This window comes from Felis catus, chromosome D1 (assembly GCF_018350175.1).
Source record: "Felis catus isolate Fca126 chromosome D1, F.catus_Fca126_mat1.0, whole genome shotgun sequence".
Lineage (NCBI taxonomy): Eukaryota > Metazoa > Chordata > Mammalia > Carnivora > Felidae > Felis > Felis catus.
The window spans coordinates 89,648,624-89,674,148 of NC_058377.1; the positions used below are offsets into that span (position 1 = coordinate 89,648,624).

At 47.5% G+C, this 25,525-nt stretch overlaps 1 protein-coding gene across 3 annotated transcripts in view; it reads left to right on the top strand.

The window, feature by feature from the left end:
* The window catches only part of LDLRAD3 (low density lipoprotein receptor class A domain containing 3), a 241,762-nt gene that overhangs the window by 42,653 nt on the left and 173,584 nt on the right, over positions 1 to 25,525 (top strand). Inside the window, exon 1 of one of the 3 annotated variants that reach the window (XM_011286804.4) lies at positions 4,305 to 4,413. The exons of the other annotated variants lie outside the window; for them this stretch is intronic. The gene's annotated coding sequence lies outside the window, so the exon portion shown is untranslated. Of the gene's footprint in view, positions 1 to 4,304; positions 4,414 to 25,525 lie in introns of those variants that run through there. 3 annotated transcript variants of the gene reach the window in all.

A 25,525-nucleotide genomic window follows, 5' to 3' on the forward strand; every position in this document is an offset into this window, starting at 1 on the left:
TAAATAAATGGCGGTGCCATCACAAACTGGAGTGCTATCCAGCGACTACAATGAATAGACCAGATCTTCACATGCTGATACGGATAAATCTCTAAGGAAATTTCGAGTGGAAAAGAGGAAAGATCTATATGGTATGTGCCACTTGAGTTTATTTTAAAACTAGAAAAACTGTATGTCTGTCTACCCAAGTAGTATCTATATATCTGTATATAGTGAGTGTATATACGTGCAAAATTATATATGCACATGCATCTATAAGTTATTTATGGGTGTATATATACATATATAACATACATATGAAATGTGCACATACAATTGAGTTATGCGTGTGTTGTAAAAGTAGTAAACAGAAGATACACCCCGGGATTGTAGTTACCTCTGGGATGACGGGGTGGGAGGGCCTCTCAACCATCCATGTCACTAGTGTTTTATTCCTTAAGAAAGATGAAATACGGCAGAGTATTAGCATTTGTGAATTTGGTGCTCTGGGTACATGAGTCTACTATGTTAAAATCCCTATTCATATGTTTGAAGTATTTCATATCATTAAACAGTTATGTTTACAGAACAGGCGATTGATTATGTGGGATGTCTGGGACGTAGCTTGTGAGGAGGAATGTTCTGGATGAAACACGTAGAAAGGTAGGTGGAACCTCGGTCATGCAGGCTCCGAGGCTTGCAGCCAGTGAGGTTCTGGATGTAGGAGTTGGGGAGACTTGACGTGCAGACAGTGACGTGATCGGTCTTCAGTGTGAAGAGTCGCCGTGGGGGAAAGAGCCCGGGGGCCCAGAGTTTGGGTATGAAGTGGTCCAGGCAGAGTGGGTCAAGGCCAGACACAGGAAGGAAGGGGAGGATGAATCTGAGAGCCCTGAGGTGAAGCAGCAGGACCTGGTGAAGTCAGGATGTGATGACCACATTCTAGTGGAGCCCTGGCCACTCCAAGGGAGGATTGGCCGTGGAAGCGGTACAACTAGTTTAACCCGACCCCGGGGCTGAGGGTTGTAGCAGGTCGGCGGTACTTCCTCTGTCAGGAAAAGTGCGAGGAAAAGCAGGTGCTGGAAGAGAGCTTGGAGAAAACAATGGCTCTGAGGAGAAGGCGGCTGTCTCCCAGAGTCTGACTGGTCAGGAATGGAGTCTATAACGTTTTGTGATTTGAGCGTCATGTGGACGTGTGCTCAAAATGGAAAGTACCTACTGTATCTCCCAAGTCACACACTCGATGTCACTCACTACAGAAATGTCCTGTGGAGGAATTCTTTAAATAATAGGCTCCGTTTCTGCATTACTGTGCACTGTCTTTATAAAAAAAAAAAAAAAAAAAAACTTTTAATTGAATTATTAGGTGGAAAGGGTCTCTGGGGAGTCAAAGTGCCACCTGCTTTGTATGACATTTGGGTTCTGTAATGGTCTCTGTCCCCATGAAAATTGTGAAAAATATCTCAGTGGGACTTCCAAAAAAAGAAAAAAAAAAGAAATAAGATTGTGGAAAATAACTTTTATTGCTATCGTTCCTGTTATTTCTTGCTGAAAATTCAGTTAACTGGAACGAAGAAAATAAAAATCATCAGTGAATCCTACTGTTCAGAAAGAAACTGGCGTATCCTTCTTTTGGATACTTTACGTGTGTGTGTGTGTGTGTGTGTGTGTGTGTGTGTGTGTGTGTGTGTGTGTATGTAGTTTTTATACTTTCTGTTTCCATCTTAAATGTGCTGAAGATTTTTCTATTTATTAAAACATTTCTATTTTATTTTTTATATTTTTAAAATTTATTTACTTAGAGAGAGAGAGAAAAGAGAGTGCACATGTGTGAGTGGGGGTGGGGCAGAGAGGGGGAGAGAGAATCCTACGCAGGCTCCACACTGTCAGCTCAGAGCCCGATGCGGGGCTTGATCTCACGAATGGCAAGATCATGACCTGAGCCGAAATCAAGAGTTGGATGGACGCTTAACCAGCTGAGCCACCCAGGCGCCCCAAAACATTTCTATTTTAGTGTATCCTCAGTCTTCTCTACCCCAACTCTATCGTTCAGAATAATTCTTATCAGCTTCATTTCTGTGGTCTGTATTAGGAAAACAGTAGGCTTCTTCGTTATTTGCCTCCCAACTCAGGATGGTTATTCTAGCAAGAATTGATTGTTTGGAACCCCACGGTGCCCCTCTTGACTGGGCTTTCTTTCCTTGAGGGAGAATGCTTCCACAGCCCTGCCCCCAGTACTTCTAAGCCTGTTGTAATGGCTGCATTGAATTCCGTCCAACAGATGTTCCATAATTTATTGCTCTAATTTTGGGCATTTGTGTTGTTTCCAAGTTTGTGTTTATTTTAAACATCGTCGTGGATAGCATATTTGTAGCTATTATTTGTGCACATCTAGTCATTTTGGTAGATTAAAAACAATTCCCAGAATTTCCACACCCATTTGTGCCCCTCAGCATTGAATGGGCACAAGTAGACACAGGTGCCTTAGACCAGGTCCTACGGGCAGGGTCCCAGAGCTTCCTGCCTTGTGCATATGTTGTCACTGTCTTCCTGTGTCATCCTTATCATTCATGCTGTTAACAACGAGAGTCATAGCTGGTACCGTGTTATTCTGTTAGTGCTACTGCCTGGACCAGAGAGGGGCACGTGAGGTCGTTTCACTGAGCTCCATGGATGCCCTCAGTTAGCATCATCTGCTGCTGCCCCCTCACCCCCTTTTTTAAACCTCTTGGCTCTTTGTCTTAGCACCCACCCTGGGTCACAGTGGGTCTTCCCAATCCAGACTGGGGAGGGCCCCCCAGAATGCCACCTAGCTGTAGGATGGTTAAGTCTCAGCTCACAGAAAGGGCCCCAGGCGTCCAGAACTGTGGCTCTAGATAAATGGCTTTCAAATGATTTTTATCTTTGCCTTTTTAGGTGGGTCAAGGGCCCCTGTGGTGCACCAACCCCAGTGCTTCCCACTTTTTATAGAAAAGAATTAGAGAGGGACCGCCTAAGCGATAAGGTAGTATTTATACACCCGAATCTCACGGTCATCCTACAAGTTTATTAAGGTAAGGGCAGCCATTGTGCATACGAGTGTGTCAGCTTTACTCATTAGGCTTCTGGTAGAAAGTAATCTTGCACGTGTTATTAGGTTACCATACACATTTTTGTTAGGTAAAGCCATACACATTTCCAATTACGACAAAGAATGTGCAATTTCCTGGAGTCAGGATTGAGGTCATAACCTTGAGTGCTCAGGAATTCCAGGTTTAATTAATCCACCAAATGATGATTACTAAGAGGAAATGTCCTATCAATATTAACCGCGACAAGACGGCGGTCTGGCTGTGACACGTCACTCTTGTCAAGCCCTTAAATCTTAACTTATCTGGTGGGTCCAGGCAGTGTCTCTCATCGGGGTGAGTGCGTCCCCTCTGGAAGCCAGCCACGCTGACTTCGTCCCGCCTTCTCCGTTAAGTGCACACTGCACGCGAATCTTATGGAACTTACTGGGTTACTTTTCCCCAGCACTACCTGTGTTTTCTGAGCCTTGGCTTCCCTGCTCCAGTGAAATCCCTTCGGTCAGGAGACCCGTGAGCTTTTTCCTAGCGAGGTGGTGTCAGAGAGATTTCATTTTACAGTAAAAAGAGTCCTTCTTTGTCAGGCTTCTTGGAAGGAATGGGCTGTTTTCAGCGCCTTTGCCTTTCTTCTGAGAAGTCATGCTCCAGGGAGGGAGCCATTATCTTAGTTCAGCTCAGATCGCATTGCCTTCCTTTGGACTGGAGAGCGGAGGACCCTTGATTGTAGCCCCGTGGCATTGTAGCCATCGAGAAAGAGCTCATTCTAATAAAGCAGAAGGAGAAATGCACGCATGCCAACAAACTTGAACAAAAACCAGCCACCGGTGTCTACTGTAGCTGTGACTTGAGAACGGCCGGCTCACTCCTCCTCCCGCTGGAAGTGTGGGCTCAGGGACCTTGTGGGCAGGCAGTACGATTTGATGTTCTTCCTCTGGCTGCAGCAGTTTGGTCCTTTTTCTCCCTGAATCACGTAGGCTGCATCGTTATCAGATTTATGGTGAATTCACAGATGAGGATCTTAGGTTAGAGGGAAAAGTCTTGAATTTAGGAGCTATGTAGAGGGGTTAAATTTTTGGCTCTGCTACTTATGAGCTGGATGATCTTGACTTTTCCCGGCCTTGGTTTCTCATGGGTGCAGTCGAGGGAAGGGGACACCCCCCAGAGTTGTTCTGAGAATTAAGTGGAACAGCCTCCGTGGAGACAGCGAGCTCTGTGGCCAGGACGTGGGAGGCACTGAATGACTGGGTGGTGTTTTCTCCTTCTCCCCAGAGTCCCGATGAGCATCTGCGGTGGCTGTTGGGTTGAAGAGCATGAGTTGGAGGGTCACACAGTCCTGGTTCCACTGCTCTCTGATTATGTCACCTTGGGCAAGGTATTTAACTTTCCAAGCCTCTGTAAAGGAAAGCCAACTTTCCCTCCTCTGTAAAGTTGGCAGTAGTTCCTTCCTGCCCCGTGTGGCTGGGATCAGTGAAAATGCAGGTTTTGTGTACTCTGTTCAGTGCCCGGCACATAGGCAGTGCTCTGTTACACGGGGTGAAATCCGATGGGCTCATGCCCGCGGATCCAGACCTCACTTCTGGCTGTATCGGCCCTGTTGCACCTGATGCCTGTTCTCCTTGCAGGAAAAGCAGCCCTTGTGTTGCAAGCAGAACGAAGCCGCTGCTCTTAAATCACCACGCTGCTCAGTTTTCAGCCCTATGGGCCCCCTATTTGTGTCTTGTTTCGGGTCAGTCCATTTTCAGCTCCACACAGTGGGCCTCAGTCACTCCCTCTCAATCTGCAGGGAGAAAGTTAACAATTCAGATTCCAAGAGCTTTGGAAAAGTCTCACCTCCCCGGCAGGCATTACTTATTTATGCTTTAATCTTCGTAGATTGCTCGGAGTTGCTCTCAAGCTGTCCCGAAAGCCCCCAGTAAGCGGAAGTAGTGCATGCACCCAGAGTAATTAATGCACTTTCTACTAGAGACGGAACGTGTAATTTGCAGGAATGTGTGTCAAGACCCACCCTGCTAAATTTATACCCTGTAATTTGCAACGTTAGCTGGCACCAAATCGGCAGATTGGTGAGTCTAGCCTACCTGCTTTGCAATTATATCTGCTGGCTGGTGTTGCAGGATTGAGTAACTGGAGATCTCAATCATTTAAGTAAATTAGAACCGGCTCCTGGGACCCATCTGAGATCACCCTCAGGTACAGGAGGCTGGTTAATGATGTTTTCCTTTGTACCAGCTTGAGAGGCTCTGATGAGGGCGAGGAAGGGAAGAGTCTAAGACAAGTCTTCGGGCTTCTGTGGGTGTGGGCGGACCATAGGCCGTGGGAAGGCCTCTCCTCAGGAGCCCCCCCCCCCCACAACCCCCCACCCCTGCCACGCCACGGGCCTCTGGAAAAGAAAAACACAAAACTAATATAACAGAAATGGTTTTATGGTCTGTTTTATGAGCTGTATCAGCCCTAATAATCGGCTCTGGGGAGATTCTTGTTAGTTCTTAAAACTGGAAGTCACTTCGCAGCCTCTGCAGACCAGTGATTTTTGTAAAACCCTCGTAAATTTTCTTTTTTGGGAAGACTTGCAGGAGAATCTTCTAGGCTGACGTGCAGGCTTCTTGTTCTGTGGGGTGCTCGGAGGAGGGCGTGAGCCGGCTGGGTTTTCCCGTGGTTATGTTTTTGTGGCCGGATGAAAGAGTCCGGTAGAAGACAAAATGAATTGTAGGCAGACTCAGCCCTGGTATAAAGCCCAGATCCTCAATTACTTCATGTGACCTTGGGCAGATATTTAACCTCCCTGAGCAGCCTTTCCGCATTTGTGGAATGGAGCTAATGATTCCTTTGATTAAAGCTGTTATAAATATTAGATGTTTGTAAAGGCATCTGGCACATGGAGAACACTCAATAAATGGTAATTATCATCAGTGCCATTTATATTTGGGGAGGGCATATCATTTATCAGTTGTAAAGAACGCTTGGCTACACAGGCAAGGCGGACTTGGTAGACAAATTGGGTGGAATCTTTATTCTTTCAAAAAGCCATTTGTGGATACACCCTGAGGTCTGAAAATGTGGGTTGGCGCTATTTGGTGCTGTCCACGGGAGTGGGCTTGTTGCTAAAGAAAAGCCTCCCTCATCCCGATTCCAGGGCTCATCTCTGAAGAGCGTGGGATTCCCGTTCGGCCTTGGGACCTCCTCAGGGCTTGAAAAGTGTAAGGAGGAATGTAGAAGCTGGAGAGAGAGAGAGATTCTTTCCCCCAGGAGCTGGTTGAGCTCAGGAACGGGAACTTTGCACGCTCTTACTGCGAGATTGGGTTTGCACATACACGGACAATTCTGTGGGTCCCCCCACCCGGTGGGGTGAGAAATGTGGGGCGAATATGTTCCGTGTGTGCACACGCATGCATGTGGCGCTCGTGTCTGGTGGGCGTGCACGTGTGTGCCCGGGTCTGCTCCTAAACATTTCTGGGCTGGTGGCCTGCAGCTGGGAAAGGCCCGGGTTTAACTGGCTCAATATTAATAAACATGTTCCAGAGCATTGAAGCCTTTGCTTCGTCTTTATAAGAAATGAACCCCTTCTCACTCATTGCGCTTCCGCGGGAGACCGTGCTGGGCGCAGAAGTACTACTTTATTTTCCTTGTAGGCTTTCCAGCTCGGACTCCTGTGTCCACCGAGGCCTTGTTTTTAAAAACATGTTTTTACAGCAGAACTACAACTATGGAGATGACAGCGGTTTCTTACCACTTTGATTATGAAAGTACTGGATGTGGTGATTTTATTTCTGTTAATCGACCATTCTCTCACCGGTCCATTTCTCTCCTCATGGGGCTGTGCCAGATATCTCCTTCCGTTGTATTTGTTTCTGCCTTCTCCAGAAGTCTGAGATCGACGCCTAAGCACACACCTCCGCTTTCCTCCTCCTTCCTGGTGCCCAGTGAAACGGATCTCGCACCGTTCTAACGCCCGTGCTTTTCCCACATGCCTTTCCACCTTTTTCTTCCTGGAACTTCCCTGGAGAGCTCATTTCTGTGTCTTGGCATCACATCCCAGGATCCACATCCCCTTTCTGCTCTGAGACCGACCTTTTCTTTTAATTCAAATCAAATGTTTCCAGACCACAGTTTAAGTCCCCCGGCTTGGGAACAGTCCTGCTCAGCAAGCCCTATGATGAATTCTTTTTGTGGGATTTGGTGTGGACTTTCGTGGTCACTTGGCTGAAATGAAGGCTGGGAGAAAAGTGCAGGCAGTTTTCACTCCCCTACCTGAAAAATCAGTTTCCATTAGAACAGAGATGGATTCTGCCCCCTGCCAAAGGGTTCTGTCAAAAGGGGTTAAGGTGGATTGGAGGATGAAATGGAGCTCTTTGGAAAGAACGGATCTCCCGCCCCCATTATAACACCTGAGTGTATCCTTATGAGCCGGTTTGGTGCCTGCTCAAATGCAAATGGATTTGTTCCGTTATTGGTTTGCTTACGGAACGTAGCAGAAATGTAATCCACGCAGAAAATGCTATGAGTCACTCCATCTCCTGCACACGCTTCTTTTATTATTATTATTGCGGAAAGGAGCACATCGAAAGGCAGGTCTAGGGAAACACAGTTTCGAGAAGCTTATTTGATTTGTCTTAAGAAGCAGTTATTTCCCTGAAATTAGCAACCAGTACGAGGAATTTTCCAGCTCTGCCCACCTAGCCGCCTGTTACTGTCTGAGTCTCCTCCTTGCTTCCCCCCCCCCCCCCGCCCTTTTCTGCGTTTGTTGCCTTTGAGGTTTTGCAGACATGAAGGACACTGGTCAGAATTGTGTCCAGGGTGCACCGAACATTCCACCAGCATAGGAGTTTGAAGCATGTCTTGTACTTGGGTGTGTTTGTGTCCGGGTTATCCAAATGCTCAAATTGGAAGCCCAGTGTAACGTCCGTTATTGCTTATTACATTTTGGGATTGCCTGCCCCATGCGCCAGTGGTGCAGGCTGAGGAAATGCAAACAAAGTGCACCATTAGCCTGAGCAAAACATATAACTAGGACAGCAGATCGGCTGCCAAAACTACCATCTGCTGTTTTCTAAAGCCAAAGATTGATGACTTGGGTTGTCTCCTCCTTCAGCAAATAGTCAAAGAGACTCGATGTATCTATTTATTTAACTTTGACCAGCCTTTCGTGATATTTCTTGTTAGAAGGTGGACTGTATATTGGAGTTAGCAGAGTAAGGCCCAATTCTTTGATTCGCAGCTAGATGCCTACAAATTTCCAGTAGCTTCCCAGCTGCATTTTCTTACTACTCCCCTAGCCCGGTGTCTGTTTAGGTAGAGCCACCGGGTTAACCTACACGAAGTATTTATTACTCGGTCCATGTCACTGCTCTGCTCAAGAACCGTTGCTCTTGGAGCGCCTGGCTGGCTCATCAGTAGAGCATGAGGCTTGTGATCTTGGGGTGGTGAGTTCCAGCCCCACTTTGGATAGAGAGATTACTCAATGATAGTTCAAAACAAAAACCAAAAAACTGTTGCTGCTGGTTTCTCACTGTTGGCAAAGTGAAGTCTACACTCCACAGCCTGGCTTTTAAAGCTTTTCTCAGCCTTCTGTCCCTTGTTCCTCTTCGTTAATGTTTTCCTGCCTCTGCTTAGCTTAACATTTTTTTTTTTAACATTTATTTTTGAGACAGAGAGAGACAGAGCATGAACAGGGGAGGGTCAGAGAGAGAGGGAGGCACAGAATCCGAAGCAGGCTCCAGGCTCCGAGCTGTCAGCACAGAGCCCTAGGCGGGGCTCGAACCCACGAACTGTGAGATCATGACCTGAGCTAAGTCGGATGCTTAACCAACTGAGCCACCCAGATGCTCCTGCTTAGCTTAACTTTTTATCTAGAATGCAAGTCTACATCTTAATCACCCTGCAAAGCCAGCCTGGTTGAAAACTGTGCTGTGAAGCATTCCATGATACTTCCCTGAAAGAAATTTTTCCCTCCTTAGTGATTCCTATATCCCATTTTGTACTCCTTTTTGATGGCATTTATGACCTCAGGTTTTATAATTATAGCCATGTAGGTGCATATTCCTCTCTTCTGGTCAAACTGTAGGCTTTGAAAGTGCTCAGATCTTGTATTTGTCATAATCTGAAGGACATCAGGTGCTCAGTCAGTTCTTTCTGGGTCATTGAATGCCTGTGTTAATTGAATGAATGCTTACCACAAAACAGAGCACACGGAGGTAATGGGTCGATTTAAATATAATGATCTTGTCTCGTGGACCCAGTGCAGTGGCACACTGTCATTGTCAAAGAGAACGTTAGCTCAAGTGGTTTGGCAGTGGGAACGCAGCAGTTGCCCAGTTTCGGATTGGATGGTTCTCCCACACTTAGGGTACGTAATTGTTAGGATTTGTGCGTCAGAAGTCCCGCTATTCCAATAACACTCGATTTGTGACTTTGAAAGGTGGTCCGTTTGTGCTGTCGTGGGAACACGACGGTGGTGGAGGGAGGAGTGTTTTGGGAAGCCAGATGGACCTTGATCTGCATCCCAGTGCTCACTGACTGTTTTGTCCTCTTGAACCTCGGTTTTTCCATCTGTAAAATGGGCATAAAATCTAGTCAGTAGGGATGCAGTGTGGATTGAATAACATGCATGAAACACCAGCACAGGCTCCAACACATAGTGGGTATGACGTAATGTAGGGATTATTTCTAAGAGAAGGGTGGCCTGTCACCAGCACTTGTTAGTGAGTGATCATGGTCTGCTTATCTGTGGTTGAAGACAGTGGAGAGAGTCAGAGCCATTTTTAACTTGAAATGTCTGAAATTGCTTTTTTTGTTGCTACTGTCCTTGAAGGTGGTTTCTTCCTGTTGATTTTAATCAGCACATTTAGATTTCCTCCCATCTATATTCTAAGTAATTGGAGGTTAGGAATTCTGAGTACTCTGTCTCTATCAAAGATGTGAATGTCTGGGAATTTTTGAAACTGGAAAAAACTGGACAGAAAAGGTAGGAACAAACAAACTGTGGCGCTTGGGGAGCAGAGAATGGAAATTCATGGAACGTTTGAAATCCTGTTTCTCCCTTATAAATTCTGAAGTTACTTGTTAATTCTGAACCATAAAAAGATCTGCTGTGTATAAATTGGCTTGCCCATCGTTGATTATATTTGGTATATGTAGGGCTAGAAATGCTGTTCTTGTTTATTTGTATGGAATTTTGAGAAATAACTTGTCTTGTTCCTGGGCTTTCTTGTCTCTTGTTCTTTAAGAAGTACCGAGGATAGGGGCCCATGGGTGGCTCATTCGGTTAAGCACCTGACTCTTGGTTTCAGCTCAGGTCATGATCTTGCGGTTTGTGGGTTTGAGCCCCAGGTCTGGCTCTACACTGGCAGTGCAGAGCCTGCTTGGGATTCTCTCTCTCCCTCTCTCTCTGCCCGTCCACTGCTTGGTCACTCCTTTCTCTCTCAAAGTAAATAAATAAACTTAAAAAAAAAAAGTGAGGACAGTGCCTGATGCACAGGAGTCTGGTTAAAGCAGACGTTTTCCTGAAAGTATGTGCTTGCTAGCAGGGCCCCTCAGCCTCTTGGCAGCTTGCTTATGACGGGGACTTTGAAGGATGGGCGTCCTCTCCTTTGGATGGTGTTTTACGGAGTCGATTCCCTTCTCTCCTCCTCACAGGTGCTTGTAACCCCCAAGGGAGTGTGTTCGAGGCTTTCCCTTCTGTTGAGGAGTTGGGGTGGTGGTTCCTGCCTCTCACTGACCAGCTTTGCTGACACCCCTGAGGCTGGACGGTCCATGGCCCAGCTCCTCGTGTTTATGTGCTGTGTGCTAGGATCTAGAAGGCACCAGAAGACAGTTGATCAAGTCCGGCTTTGCTAGCACCCTCCCTTTCCCCTGCCTTAATAAAGAAACCTTTTTTTTTTTTTTTTTTTTAAGTCTTCGGTTGGTTCTTTCTTTTTCAGGCTTTCCTGTGTGATTTTTGGATCTGTGGTTGCTGCTCTCAACTGTGGGTCTGTGATTCTTGGGCCCGGTGAGCGCAGCCTGAGGTGTCCCTTGCCCACCTGACCACCCGCCTCGTTCTCAGGCTGAGCTTTGAGCTGGTCTTTCTGTGTTTACACAAGTTTGGGATTTTTCCTGGGATGCGGGAGGTGTCGGGAGATTGAGTTGCGCCTGGCCAAAGTTTGAACAGAAGCTGTTTGATCTGAGAGAGACAGACAGACAGACAGACAGACAGAGGGGTGGTGGACAGAAACGTAATGTATCTGTGTGGGGAACACAATGTAGGGTATTAAGCAAGCTGGCCTTGAATGAAAATGCGGTAGCAGCATCACATAAAATGAGGGTCCCAGTCATGCCAGACAAGTCCAAGTTGCTGGAAGGATGCAATATGCAGGCATATGGGCTGGTACCCCAGTAGTGTCTTCAAATCAGAGACTGCCCTTGGCTGGGGTGGTGGTCCTCGCGCGCTCCTTGCTTCCCTGCTCTGCCCTCCAGAGGTGACAGTCACCTTGCTGTGAGCGACAACCAGCTGTACTTTGCTTGAGCTGAGGCTTTTCTCCCTGAACATCTGGGCAGTGGTGGTGACTTGGCAGGTGTCTTTTTGAAAGGGTGATTGTAGCAAGGGAGGGAGGGTCGGAGGGAGGGAGAGAGAGAGAGAGAAAGAAAGAGAGAGAGAAAGAGAGAGAGAGAGAGAGAGAGAGAGAAAGCCAGGCTCAGACTTCTCACTTGGCCTCACGCAGAGACCAGCATTCAGTTGCCTAATTTGTGGGTTCATCGAATGTAAATCATTCTGGATCCCTTTTCTCTCCCTCTAGTTTTCTGTAATCCTTTTCGTCAAAAGACAAAACAAAAGAGGGGGGACCCCCAAACTGACCACCTGGAGAAGTTCATTGAGACCCCAAGTATCGCTGATAATCCACGAATAACCCAGGGGGTTTTGGGGAGTGAGGGCAGAGGTAACTGGAGATAGTATTGACTTACAGGAGGAGAGCCACACCCTGCTTCAGACTCTTTTTGGATTGAGAGCTGGAGCAGCCGGGCAGACTTTCTGGATGCTTCCTGGAGGCTCGTTCTTCAAATGGGGTTAGTAGACAGGACCACAGAGCCTTGTGCCAGGCCTGAGAAGTTTGCATGCTTGGGGTTTATCCGGGTGGGGCTGCTGCCATTTTGGGCATTGGAGGAAAGGAGTGGGACTGTTTTGATAGTAGGAGAAAATGAGCAAATCAATTAAAAATAAATGCTGGACATTCCATGCCCCACTGCTCACACCGCCAGTCCCCTGCCCGTCACCACATCGTGGCACTGGGGACTATTGGACTTGGCGTGACTTTGACCAGTACATTTGTTTGTGGCTGGGGCTGCAGGAAAGAAAGGAGGCAGTCAACCCGTAATGGACAGAGGCAGTCAGTGCCCGTGAGCTAGCTTCCCACTAGAAAGGTTTTCTTTTATTATTTAAGTAACCTTTTTATCGAAATTTAACATGCGTACTGAAAAGTGCACAGATGTTAAGTGGGGAGCTCCGTGAATTTGCATAAAGTAATCACACGGGGAGTCAGTGCTCTCAGGTCAGGAAATAGAGCATCGCCAACACCCCCAGGACCCCCACCGCATCGCTGCCTGGTCCTCCCACGCCTCTTCTTGACTTCCAACATCATAGATTACTTTTGCCCGGTTTTGCGCCGGCAAGACTAAGAGCGTCTGGCTCCTTTCTGCTCACTGTTAAAAACATCTGATTTCCGTCCCCTTTCCAAGGAGGCGGGTTGTGGGACGACCCTCCACCCACTTGGGTTGGGAGGACAACTCCGGATCCTTGGCGAACAGACATCCCGCCAGCCTTGGGCTCCTGGGTCTGGCTCTCCTGCTGCAGGCGCCCTTGGATGAGCTCTTCTGTCTTCCAGCAGAAAGTGTGGCCTCAAGCCACCTGGAAGGTCCAGTAGCGGGAAGCGGGAGTCCCGAGCGAGCTATAATTGTGGGCTCACATTGAGCACAAGCTCGCCTTGGAGAGACACGCTGCATTCCTCACAGACGACAGATTAATTTGTATCCCTTGAATCTGAGTCAGAGCTCGGAGGACTGGCACGCAGGCCAGCGACCGACCTACCATGGGGCCCCTGGTGTGGGAGGAAAGGGCAACGTGTGGCTGGGGGAAGGTGGCTCAGCAGCTCTCCTGTGGGGTGGGTTTGTGTTGGAAAACCGAATCAAAGGGAATAAAGCCCTTGGGTAATTTCCCGGAGTAACTCATTAAGAAAGCAATCCGCAGGTTTCTCCAAATGATTCCCTATTCTTTCGTTCATTCGTTCGTTCATTCATTCATTCATTCATTCATTCATTTTAGTTTGGGCCAATGTTTGGGGCTTTTAGTTTCATAATTATGTAAAAGGGCTCTCACCCAACTTGCTTCTCTGAAGTTTCAAGGAATGCTTTGTCTCTTTTGTATGTTATAAATTGGTAAATGGGATGACCTTTTTCTTTTGGGTTTGCTTCTTAAGGTTAAAGGAGCTAGTGTGTGTGTGTGTGTGTGTGTGTGTGTGTGTGTGTGTGTGTGTGTCTGACTTAATAACTAACAATGCACTGCAGTCCCTCCCCCATATCATCTTGGTTACTCTTGTAAGTTCTTCAGGCACATTTACCATGGTGATATATTTTTTTAAATGTTTTATTTACTTTTGAGAGAGAGAGCGTGAGCAGGGGAGGGGCAGAGAGAGGAGGGATCGAGGATCTGAAGCGGCCTCTGCGCTGATAGCAATGAGCCCGATGTGGGGCTCAAACTCATGAACCTTGAGATCATGACCTGTGCCAAAGTCGGATGCTCGACTGACTGAGCCACCCAGGTGCCCCTGCCATGGTGTTATTTTAAGGAATTCGTTTCAAAGAAAAGATGCCAATAAGAATATGCCCATGTTTTAAAAATTTTTTTTAAATTTTTTTAAATGTTTATTTATTTTTGAGAGAGAGAGAGAGAGAGAGAGAGAGCGAGCATGAGCGGGGGAGGGGCAGAGAGGGAGAGAGGGAGACACAGAATCCAAAGCAGGCTTCAGGCGCTGAGCTGTCAGCACAGAGCCCGACATGGGGCTCGAACCCACCGACTGCGAGATCATGACCTGAGCCCAAGTCAGATGCTTAACCGACTGAACCGCCCAGGTGCCCCAGAATATGCCCATATATATATTTTTTTAACAGACCTTTCAGTTTCTTCCCTTGGAGTGTATGTTCTAGGACCTTGTAGATGTGAATGTAAATACAGGTGCCTATATATTATCACATATATCTCTAGAGATAAACAAGAAAGGCTTATGTTACACATACCGTTTTGTAATTTACTACCCCCCTGACTCTGTGGTAGGTGTTCTTCCTATGTGCTGCGGTGTTCTAGCATGGATATGCCATATCACGTTTACCCATCTCCCTCTTGGGTGACATTTAAGTTCTTTTAAGTTTTAAGCTCTACAAGTAAGTATGTGGCGGGGGGGACGCCTTTTGTGTTTCTCTATGTGTTTATATATTCCTAAGGAAGGGTTCCTAGAAACGGAATCCAGAGGTACACTCCGTAAATAGTGCTGGCTACTGCCAGGTGGCCTCAGGAGGGTGTTTACATTCTCACCAGTAGTATGACAGTGCCACTGTCCTCACATCTATGCCAGCTCTCAGCATTATCCACGTTTTAGCTCTTGCTGATCGGATTGCTTTAAAGAATTGGCATATCTACTAGTATTTCTTTACCTGCCCTTGAGGCTGTGCACTCTCCGTTCGTCTATTAGCCATCTTATGTTTCGTGACACGCTCGGTCATTTACTGTATCCATTTTTCTTTGCAGTCCCCCCCCCCCGAGTTTTAAGGAGTTCTTTGCAGTTGGGGACACAGAGGATCGCTTTAAAAGATTTTAGGGAAAAAAATCATCTTGATTGGCATTCTTGGCTATCAAGGTCCACAGAAGATCAGTCGTCAGCCTTGAAATTGGCACTGGTTAAAGGCTTGGGTTTTCTATTTTGTTTTTATTTAATTAGGTGAAATTTTCCCTCCTGGCTGGAAAGTCCCTGCCGTCTGTAAATGCATTATCATTTGTGCGGCATGGGTGAATCGTGATGTGCAGGGAAAAGTGAGTGGTGCCAGGCGGGGGTTGGCGCCTGTTGGAGCTGATTATCACAGACATTCAGTGGGAAGCTGGGTCCCTTGCCTCATTTCTCTTAAAAAACCGTGGTCTCTCATGTCTTTAGCATAAAGGCACATGATCCATAAAAGAAGGGACAGGGAGAGTCTCTCAAGCCGTGTTGGCAGTTCTGGTTCATGACACTTCTTTATTCTGCCAGCATTTCCTAGACCAGTGTTGCTTCTTAAACTCTTGGCAGGTTCACATTGGAGCCAGTATTCTTCTCTTCACGTCCAGAGCCTGCGGACCGTTGCCACCTTCCGCGTGGGTAAACAAACTGGACTTTGTTCAAAGGATGTCAGGGCAGTTACTGGGGACCCGGGTCTCAGTGCTCCCATGGCCCTTGATGACAATGGCAGACTGTTGATCAAGCCCCTGTAGGCCCCTTCATTCCACCAGGCCACCCTCACCAGCAGATGGCTTCTTTCTTTGCCTGTTCTGGAGCAGAGTCCCAGCCCAAAATGCCACCGTCTTTGGTACAGCTGTCACTACTCCCTGGATACGGAAAGAAACAAACAAAGGCCATGTGTAGGGTGCTGATGGTTTGGGCTTTGCCCTGGGGAGAGGGGAAATCAGCCTCCCTGTGGATGGAGGCCTGAAGGCTTAAGTGAGGCCGCCTCCAAGCCAGTATGGAGCAGAAACAGAGGGCTGACTCTTACGGGTGTTTTCGGCTACTTCTGCACCTGAATCTGGTTGGTTCTGCTCCCCCTCCCCACTTAACACGTGTCCATCCTTGATCTCTTGAGAGATTGGGTCATCACAGAATATTGGATCTGTCTCCTGGGCAGCTGTGCCAGATCTTGCGGGCAGCTCGCATCCCATACAGAGTCCGGGTGCCCAAGAGCTCTGGAGGCAAGCTCTAACCTGCTGACGTTATGGTGGAGAGTTGGGCTACCTTTGAATTTTTATGTTCATCCATGAAGAATGATTGATTAAGCTCAAGCTAATCCAGGTGTTAAGATTGCTTTGTAGAAAATCCCAAGGTTCATAGACCTCTCAGGAAAGAGAATAATAATATGAATAAAAAATATTTTTGGTTCCTCTCCTCCTCCCATTTTTCAAATAAATGACTTCAGATCAAATTATTATCTGAGCATGAAGAAACATGTTTTTGTTACATAAATCTTAAGCTGCATACAAATGTGGACTGTCCCCACGGCTGAGGAATAATCCTGACTTGCAGGAGTTATCCACAAAAATATTTGGTGGAATGATTTTCATAGTATTTTCGCACAAAGAAGCAACCATCCGTATTTCCGTCCACCTGCGCTATTTATTCCTTCTTCCCTTCTTCCCTCCCTTCCTCCCTCTATGCATCACAACAGACATTCTGTTTTTGGCTCCGTTTAGGACGTTAGGACACATGCCCTCCTCTGAGGTAAAAGCTGCTCATGGTGGGGAAGACAGAACGGGAACCGTGGAGCACTCTGCGAGGTGAAGAGACAGAGGTTGGCATAGGTTATGTTGAGAGGTCTGATGGGGAGCTTGTGAAGTAACCTGGGGGGCTAGGACAGAACTATAGGAGAGATGGGCTGGCCAGGACACGCAGGCCTTTGATTTCTTCTCAGTGTCTCCGCACTGAGCGGTCCCCGTTAGCATGGCACCATAGTAGCCTCAACCGGGAGGGAGACTAGTCTGCTGTGGGGCAGACTGGATGTATTGGAAATAATTTCTTTTTTTTTTTTTAATTTTTTAATATTTACTTTTGAGAGAGAGGTGCAGCATGAGCAAGGGAGGGGCAGAGAGAGAGGGAGACACAGAATCAGAAGCAGGCTCCAGGCTCCGAGCTGTCAGCACAGAGCCCGATGCGGGGCTCGAACTCACAGACCGTGAGATCCTGACCTGAGCCAAAGTCGGTCGCTCAACCGACTGAGCCACCCAGGCGCCCCATAGAACTGTATGTCTTGTGTAGAGTGGCATATTTGGTGCCTACATTACATCTAGTCTTTATATAATAGTAATTCTTCAGTAGTGAATAAGGATGCCCTTAACAGTGAACTCTGGCTAGTCGTATGGCCTTTATCTGCATGCTGTCTTATATGTGTGACAGTCCTGGAAGCTTCCACTGGCTTCTTCATCCTTTTAGGTTTTCCAGTGTGAGGGAAGCAGGACAAGAGCTTTGAGGTTTTCCCCTCTGTTACTGTGCAACTCTGGGACCAGATGGACAGAATAGCCCTTTAGTTCCCCAGGGGGCTTGTCAGGGTTGTCTTTGGTCCATCTCCATTTTATAGATGAGGAAACTGAGGCACAGAGGTTTAAGCCATTCCGGGAGCTGGGAACGAGTGGCATTAGAATTCAGAGTTTGTGGGCTCCCAGGCCGACCTGAGCGAGGCAAGCTCTATAATCCTTCCTTAATCTTTAATCGATTTCTTTTCTGGACCGTCATAGGCTCCACAATCTGGAGAACCCAAACAGGTTAGTCTTCACGGTGTCAGCCCTTTGATTTGCCAAATCCGACAAGTCTCTTGCAAAGGTAAATTGCTCTCTCTGAAAGCCGAGCTCATTCAGACGTGCATGCTGAAGCGGGGACGCCAGCAGTAAATACTGCTTAACTCTGGCACTTGCTAGATGTACAAACATCATTTGCTCAAGAAGTCAGCTAATTCCTCATGATGGAGGGCCTGTCTTCGTGCTCCATACGGAGGGAGGGTGCCCGCGTGAGCAGATTGTAGAAGCTGGATGGACCGGTTTAATGGATTAAGCTACTTAAGAAAATTTAAGAAGACGCACCAGTTAATATGTATTCCGCCCTTGCTTGGTTGGTAACAGGCTGGTGTTTTTGATTTCCCTAGCAGGGTTCCTCCCTGATCGGAAGTGATAAGCCAGACAGCCGTTCATTTGCTGAGGTGTGATGGGAGATTGTGGTTAATGGAGTGAACCGGAGAGGCCCTTGCGTCCCTAGAGAGCAGGAGGCAGGTCAGATTCCTGGCCCCCTGGAGATGACTTTCTCCTGTTTCGGGGGAAGGTAGGACCAGCGGTGTAGAGCGGAGGCAGGAACAGTGTCATCCCGGGTCTGAGAACCTGGGATTCTCTGGCTAGCTTCCGTGCTGCCTTTTTGACCGCCTGGTAGATCTCTGGGTCCTAAGTCTCCCTGTGTTGAACAAGGAGGAACTACCTTCGGTATCTGGCTTGTAGGGATGTTTTCAGTCCTGTAGTGGAGGAGCTCTGTGTAAATCCCAGGTATTATTTTTAAATGCTGAAGAATGTATCTAGGACAGGCAGATGGTGAGTGTTTGCCTCCATGGGGACTGGGTGTGTGTCCTCAGAAGTAGGAATAGTAAGTTGAGAGCTAAAAAGGAACTTGGATGTCATCTGTTACTGCCTTATTCTACACACGGGGAAACTGAGGCTCATGGACACAGAGCAGCTCCCTCCGATCCTGATGAGCCCCACGTACCTTTCTCTTTTCATCTGTGTCCTAACCACGCTGTTCTGAGGGGTTGGTTTGTGTTTATGATTTTGCTGCTGCTAAGGAGTCCTAGGGATGATCCAAGAAAGGCTACTTCTTTCTTTTTTTATTTGTTTAGAGAGAACACGAGGGGAAAGGGGCAGAGAGAGAGAGAGAGAGAGAGAGAGGACAGAGAATCCCAAGCAGGATCCATACTGCAGAACCCGATGTGGGCCTCGAACTCACAAGCCACAAGATCATGATCTTAGTCAAAATCAAGAGTCGGATGCTTAACCACCTGAGCTCCCCAGATGCCCCGAAGGGCTACTTATTTCTTTAGGAATTACCTAACCGAGACTGTTGTGTGTTAGAAGATACAAAGCCAGGGTCACATTGTGAGCTCCATAACTATGTTCTCAGAACCCAGCGTCTGTCCCCAGAGTCTACATTTTTGCACCTGGGTGACATGTACTCTTAGCCAGCCAGCCCCGCTTGTCCAGGCTGCGCCCTTTTTAGGGAGGCAGGTAGAGAAAAGGGACAGTACCGGCTCTGTGAGGAGAGTCCGGGAGAATGTATGGAGGGCAGGAAGGAGGAACATACCAGTACTATTTCTTGAGCCCCATGTATCTGCCAAGTACTCTTAACTATATTTACTTTATCTCTTTATCTGTGTATAGATATTATATCTCTATCCCTCAGCAACCCTGCCCAGAAGGTGGACTTACCCCAGGTTTGTGAGTGGACAGTTTTAACTCAGAGACGGTAACTCAGTTGTCTGAAGTCACACAGCTATAGAGAAGCAGGCATTTGGCAGTTGTGATTGGGTGTGCCAGATCATCGCTGGGCCCCTTTACTTGGCCTCCTTGAGGAGGGGTGAGGGGGCAGATGGTATGGGCTATTCTGAGATGGACAGATTACTGCGGCTTTGCCCACCCTGACGTCTCAGGGAGTTCGTATTTAAAAAAATATCTGCCCTTCTGGCTAGGCCTTGCTATTTTTGTTTTCGGAATGTCACGGCTTAATGAGTTGGGTGGGTAAATCTATCTTATGAGACGTGTTTATTTTTTCCTCCACAATTTGCTTCTACTCTGCAACTGTTGCTGCCTTTCAGAAAATGAAAAGAGCTCATAATAGGACCGAATTTCCCAGATGGATGTCCTTGCATTTGCTCTTTTTTTTTCCCCAGCGTGAATAACTTGCCCCCTTTTATCTCTCATCCTTTTATAGTTGATGGGGTTTTTGAAGCTAGGATATCAGTGGTAAATGGTTCCATATGTCTTTCAGAGATTTTCTCAAATATTAGCATTTTTTTTGTTCTTTATAATACATTTTATTAATGAAACATTTTTTAAGGGATGGGGAAGAGGAACAAGAATAACACGAAGGAAGCCTGTGTGCCTTCCACCCGGCTCCCGTGAATTCTGATATTTGGTCATGCTTGCTTCAGATTGTTTCAAAGAAAGAAATCTTATGTTTGCAGTTCATTGTGTCCCCTCTGATCCCATTCGCCAGAGGGTGACCACGCTCCTGAATTTGCTATTTTTCTTCTCCTGTACAATGAAAAAAGAAATACTTTTGCATTTGTATCTACCCGTGAAAGTCTTCTAGTCTTCAGGCTTGACTTCAGTGATATTCTGCAACCTGCTCTTTCTTCACTGAGCATTGGGTTTCTCAGATTTGACCCATGTGGATCCATGCCACCTCAGCTGATTAAGTTGAAGCCTTGGGTGCTGTTCCATCGTGTGGGTGCAACCCTATTTTTCATCCATCCTGCTTTTGATGAACATTGAGTTTGTCTTGCAATTTTCTATGCTAGTGGTACCAGCCGGGAACGTGCTCTTGCTATTGTCTCTTCCCCATGCCTGGGGTGTGCACCAGAAGACGATAGGCAGGTCAAAGGGTAGGAGCATCTGCGGGGTCACTAGGAGCTCCCAGGTCGTCGCTCCGAGTTCCTCCATCACGTGCAGCGTGCGTTCCTGTTGCGTCACATCATCTTGCTACTTGAGAATGTCATACTCCACCTTTTTGCAAGTCCGATGGGTGCGAAGGAGAACTTTCTTGTTTCGTGAATTATGTTTTGATTACAAGTGAGACTGAGGACATCTGAAGTGGCTATTTGATATTTCTCGTCAGTGAAAGCACCTGTTCGTATGCTCTGTCCAGTTTTCTGTGGGATGGCTTGTGTTTTCTCCTATAGTCTTGTAGGAAAATCCTGGGTAGTGAGCTCTGTGGGTCCTAAATGTGGCAGATACAGCCTTTCAGTTAGTGGTTTACCTTTTAGGTTTGTTTGTGGTATCTTTTGATGAGCAGGAGTTTTACGCTTTAGTGTGGTTGTATTTCTCAATCTTTATGGTCTATGCTTTTTTTTTTTTTTTTTTTTTTTGAGTCTTATTTCGGAAATCCTTCCTTACCTTGAGCTCGTAAAGATAGCTTTTCGGCCTAATTAAAGCTTATTTTGTTTTTCTGGCCTTATTCCTTGGTTTGGTTTGGGATTTTCCATACGTGCCCTGCCTGGGTGTCTCTGTGTGGAGTGTAATACAGGCTGCAGAACGGTTCCCAGTGACCGTAGAGATTATTGCAGCCATCTCCGGGCAGATAGGGTTGAGCTGAACTTGGGGTCAGAGCAAACTCCTTCTTCTTGACCCTGTGGCTGTTTCTGAGACATGCTTAAGTGCAGGGTTGATCGGCCCTCTCTTAAGCCTGGCTTATCTGCGGGCCTGATAAAAATTGGTCATAAAGCCATCCCCTTTTTTGTCCTTAGTTTAGCTGCACTGCCTGATTCGCACTTCCTGCTGCTGCTGATTGAAGCTGAAAGGACAGAAGGGGCATGTGGGGGACAGCTCCTGCCCCAGGTTCTCCCCCGGGCCTGACACCCTGGGCCTGGTGTGCAGCCGGCCCTTGGCAAGGGCTCTGGTGTGTGCACAAGTTCATCTGGTGGTTCTTCGCTTCTGTTCTTTTCCTCCTGGGTGCTCAGAAGTGTTCTACAGACCCGATGTCATTTATCCATTGCATTTTGCACGGAAATCTGAATGGGTTCAAGTAGGGTTTGGGTAAAGTCATAAAACTTTGAGAATATCCCAGCTGGAAGGGTCCTGATGCATCATCCCTCTTTCAGTCAGTAAGCACTTCCTGAGTGTCTGCTGGGTGTCTGGAACCTTGCTAGTTGCTGAACACATGGGGAGCAGGACAGCCAAGGTCTGCGCCCTCATGGTTTTGGGGAGCAGCCATTGAACCACAGGGATCATTTCAGATCCTGAAAGTGGTGGGGATGTGGGATAGAGAGAAGGTGTCTTTGGATGATGCCCCCTAAGGTCATTTTGTTATTTTGAATAGACCTGCCATCTTCTAGCTTAGGAGTCCATAAACTGTGCCCCATGGGCCAGAGCCAGCCCACTGAAGTCACCTAGCTAAGAAGGGTTTTAACATTTTTAAATGGTGAAAAAAATTAAACATTTGTGATAGATTTTGATGATAGGGAACACTAACCTTGAACCTTATCAAGTGCAGTGTTACCTGCCCCCTCTCCCACCACCACCTCACCCCCCCCCCGTAATTCTATTCTTCTCATTAGTAGACCTGTATTATGAAAAATTGTTCTCAATAATGATCATGTGTTGAATTTTGCCAATGCATATTTTGTGGAACATTTTTTCTCTCCTTTTATAGAAGTACCTGTCTTTAAAAACATTTTTTTTAAATGTTTATTTATTTTTGAGAGAGATATAGAGCAGAAGCAGGGAGGGGCAGGGAGAGAGGAAGACCCAGAATCTGAAACAGGCTCCAGGCTCTGGGCTGTCAGCACAGAGCCCAACACGGAGCTCGAACCCATGGACCGTGAGATCATAACCTGAGCCGAAGTCTGACGTTTAACCTACTGAGCCACCCAGTTGCCCCAGTACCTTTCTATCTTTACTTTGGCTTCCTGTCTTGCACAGCCTAAAATATTTACTACCTGGTCCCAAAAGTTGCGAGCTGTGTGACTTTGGGCAGGTTGCTTCTTGAGTCTCTGTTTTCCTCAACTGCAAAATGGGCATGGCTGCCTAGTGCATGGGACTGTTGTGAAGGACAAGAACTGATATGTTAAAGTCCTGTCATGTGTTGAGAGCTGCAGCAGATGTTAGATCATCCCTAGGGGAAGATCAATAATAGTTCCTTAAGGGCTGTTAAAGGGAGGGTCGTGAGGGAGGGGGAGCAGGGTGGGGCTCCGTGCCCACCCCTGAGGGTCAGCATCATGAGGAACAGCCCCCTCCAGCATTGCCATCCAGCCCCCTGAGCTGTGGACCGCGGACCTTGCAAGGGCTGCATCCCGAAGGCTCTGCAAATCCCCACGACGTTAACGCTCTTCCTACATAATTTTCCCCATGAAATGCGATGAAGCATAACTAAAAAATGTAAGTAACAGCTTCAGGCCCTTAATGAGGCTATAAATACAGGGCAGAAATAATTTCGAAAGCCATTTCCTGGTGAAGAACTGTCCCTTTCCTAGACCTCTTCACTTTCGCTTTGCTTGGCCCATCAATACTAGCCATTGGCTTTCTTTGCCAACTCATTTTAGGGAGGAAACAGAGCATTGATCATCTTGTAGTGGTTGCCGTTTTGCATTTCATGGCAAAAGCAAACAAGAAACCTGCGTGGAGCGCAGAGGCTGCACGGACAGCGAGGCTCACTCCCTGCTTAGAAGACTTGCTCCATCCGTCAGCTGTTCCTGCAGCAACACTCTCTTCCTTCAGTGTCAGTGTGAGTAGGCTACCCTGTAGGTGTAAACATGGAGTCTGTGTAAACATGGAGTCTGTGAATGCCAAGGCTCAGCAGTCCTGGGCTCAACCTATGAGGCGTTTTATGCCTTCTCACCCATTTCCCTGGGCTGTATCTTCCTTGAACGGATGGGTAAACGGGGTTTGGGGCCCCTGGAATGTTCTCCCAGGGAGGAGCTGTGTGCAGAGTCTAGACAGAAGTAGAGACCTGGCTGTGCATAGGTACTTGGAGCCAGAGGCACAGCCCCCCTCCGGGCTCACACATCCCCCGGTGACCGCTCCCTTTTGATGGCAGCCAGAACGTTCCCCAAAGCGGAGCTCAGCAGGAAGCAGTTTGGTGAGAACTGAATGGATCGGGGTTGTGCTTGGGACAGATGTCTCTGGTTCCGTCTGACACTGATGCCACCACGCAGAGCAGTCTGGGGTCCGAGGGACTTTTAGGGACTTTCCAGGGATGTTCGCAAACGAGTCCTTGCAGACCAGCCCACTTGGTGCTGTACATGTGCCCGTGCATGGAACGTGTGTGTCGAAGAAGCGAATTCAAAGGGAAAACAGACGGTGGCTTCCAGCGGCCTCGTAGCGTTATGTTTGTTGGCACCAGGCAGTGGGAGGAGGTGTGTTAATTCTCCAGGGAGGGTTTTAGGGTAGCTCTGAGCGCTGAAAAACAGAACGCCAGGCTGTCGGCACGTACGTGGGCATGTCTTGCTTTGTTGTTCCTTGAGCCTGCACATGGGATTGTCGGGAGGCGAGGGATGAAAACAGAGGCGACTGGACAGAAACTGGGAAGGAGGGCCTGTCGATAGTTTGCAGATGTCGGTTCTGCATCGCGTCATGACAAGGAGTGTCCTGGCGGAGAGCGGCAGAGGGAGAGAGGAGCATGTGGGGGCCTCTGGCGGGGAGAATGGGTTTCCCATTTCTCAGCTGGAAAAGTCAACATCACTCACTGCGCGCGTTCCAGAAGGACAGTTTGGGAGGACGCAGCAGCTGTCTGTGTTTCTGCTGTTGCTCCGGGTGTGGCTCCCTCATCCGGGATAAATTCGTGGATGCCAGAACTTTTGGGAGAAGCTGCTGCTCGCTGTTTGCCTTTGCCTGTTGGGGGAGGACTTGGAATTTTTTTTTTTTCTTGGTGCAGATGGTATAGTTATTTTAAGTAAGTGATGTGCTGCAGTGAACATGGGCAACTCTTTTCATTTTTCAGCTTAATGAAAAAAAGAAAAGGGGGAAGGAAAAACCCCAGCTAGCCAACTGCGTGCTAATGCTTGTCTTTTTTGGATTCTAAATGTGTCCCAAGGCACTGAGATGGGATAAATATTTCAGCCACTAGAAAGTCCTGCTGTCGGGCTGAAAAGATTTCTTACCTCTTTTAAAGCAGACGGGGTAGTAATTTACGTGCACAAATCCAGACGCCCCCACGTCCCTTATTTTCAACTATGTATGTATAGATCCCACTGCCTTCCATGGGGATGAAGCAGGGAGGGGATGGAACTTTGCGAGGAAGAGTATGCAGGGTGGGAATAAACCATAAGCAAATGCTTGGCTGTCCTCTTAGAGCAGCCATGCATGTCTGTTGGGCCCTTAATCACCTCTTCGAAGACCCTGGCTCCCAATACACACTCTGAGGTACTGAGGGATAAGGCTTCAACATATTAAATTTTGGGGCGGTGAATGGGGGGCACAATTCAACCTGTCTCACCAGGTGAAAGGTGGGTGGAAGAATCAGTGTCCGCAAGTAGCAATGTACGGGGGCCTCTGTGCAGGGAGGACGTTCATATTCCAGGAGACGAGGTTGCAAAGGTAGGCAGGGGCTGATCATGACCGGCCTTGTAAACCGTGGCATGAGTCTTAGATTTACTCATGAGGGCACTGGGAAGCCATCAGTAGCATTTTAAAATCTCACTGCTGCGAGGGGACAGAACCTGGGGGGCATGGGAAAAGCAGGTTGGAGGGTTGGTTTTCCCAGACTTCCTCAAGGATGTCTCAGCCTTGGCACTACAGACGTTTCGGGCTGGATACTTCCGTGTGGTGAGGGGCGGCATTCCCAGCCTTGATTCTCTAGAGGCCGCCACCAAAAATGTCTCCCGGACATCGCCATGTGTGCCCCAGGTGGGCACAATTGTCCCCTGTTGGGAACCACTGGTTTAAAATAATTTTTTTTAATGTTTATTTATTTTTGAGACAGAGAAAGGGAGAGAGAGAGAGACAGAGAGAGAGAGAGAGAGAGAGAGAGGCAGAAAGAGCGAGG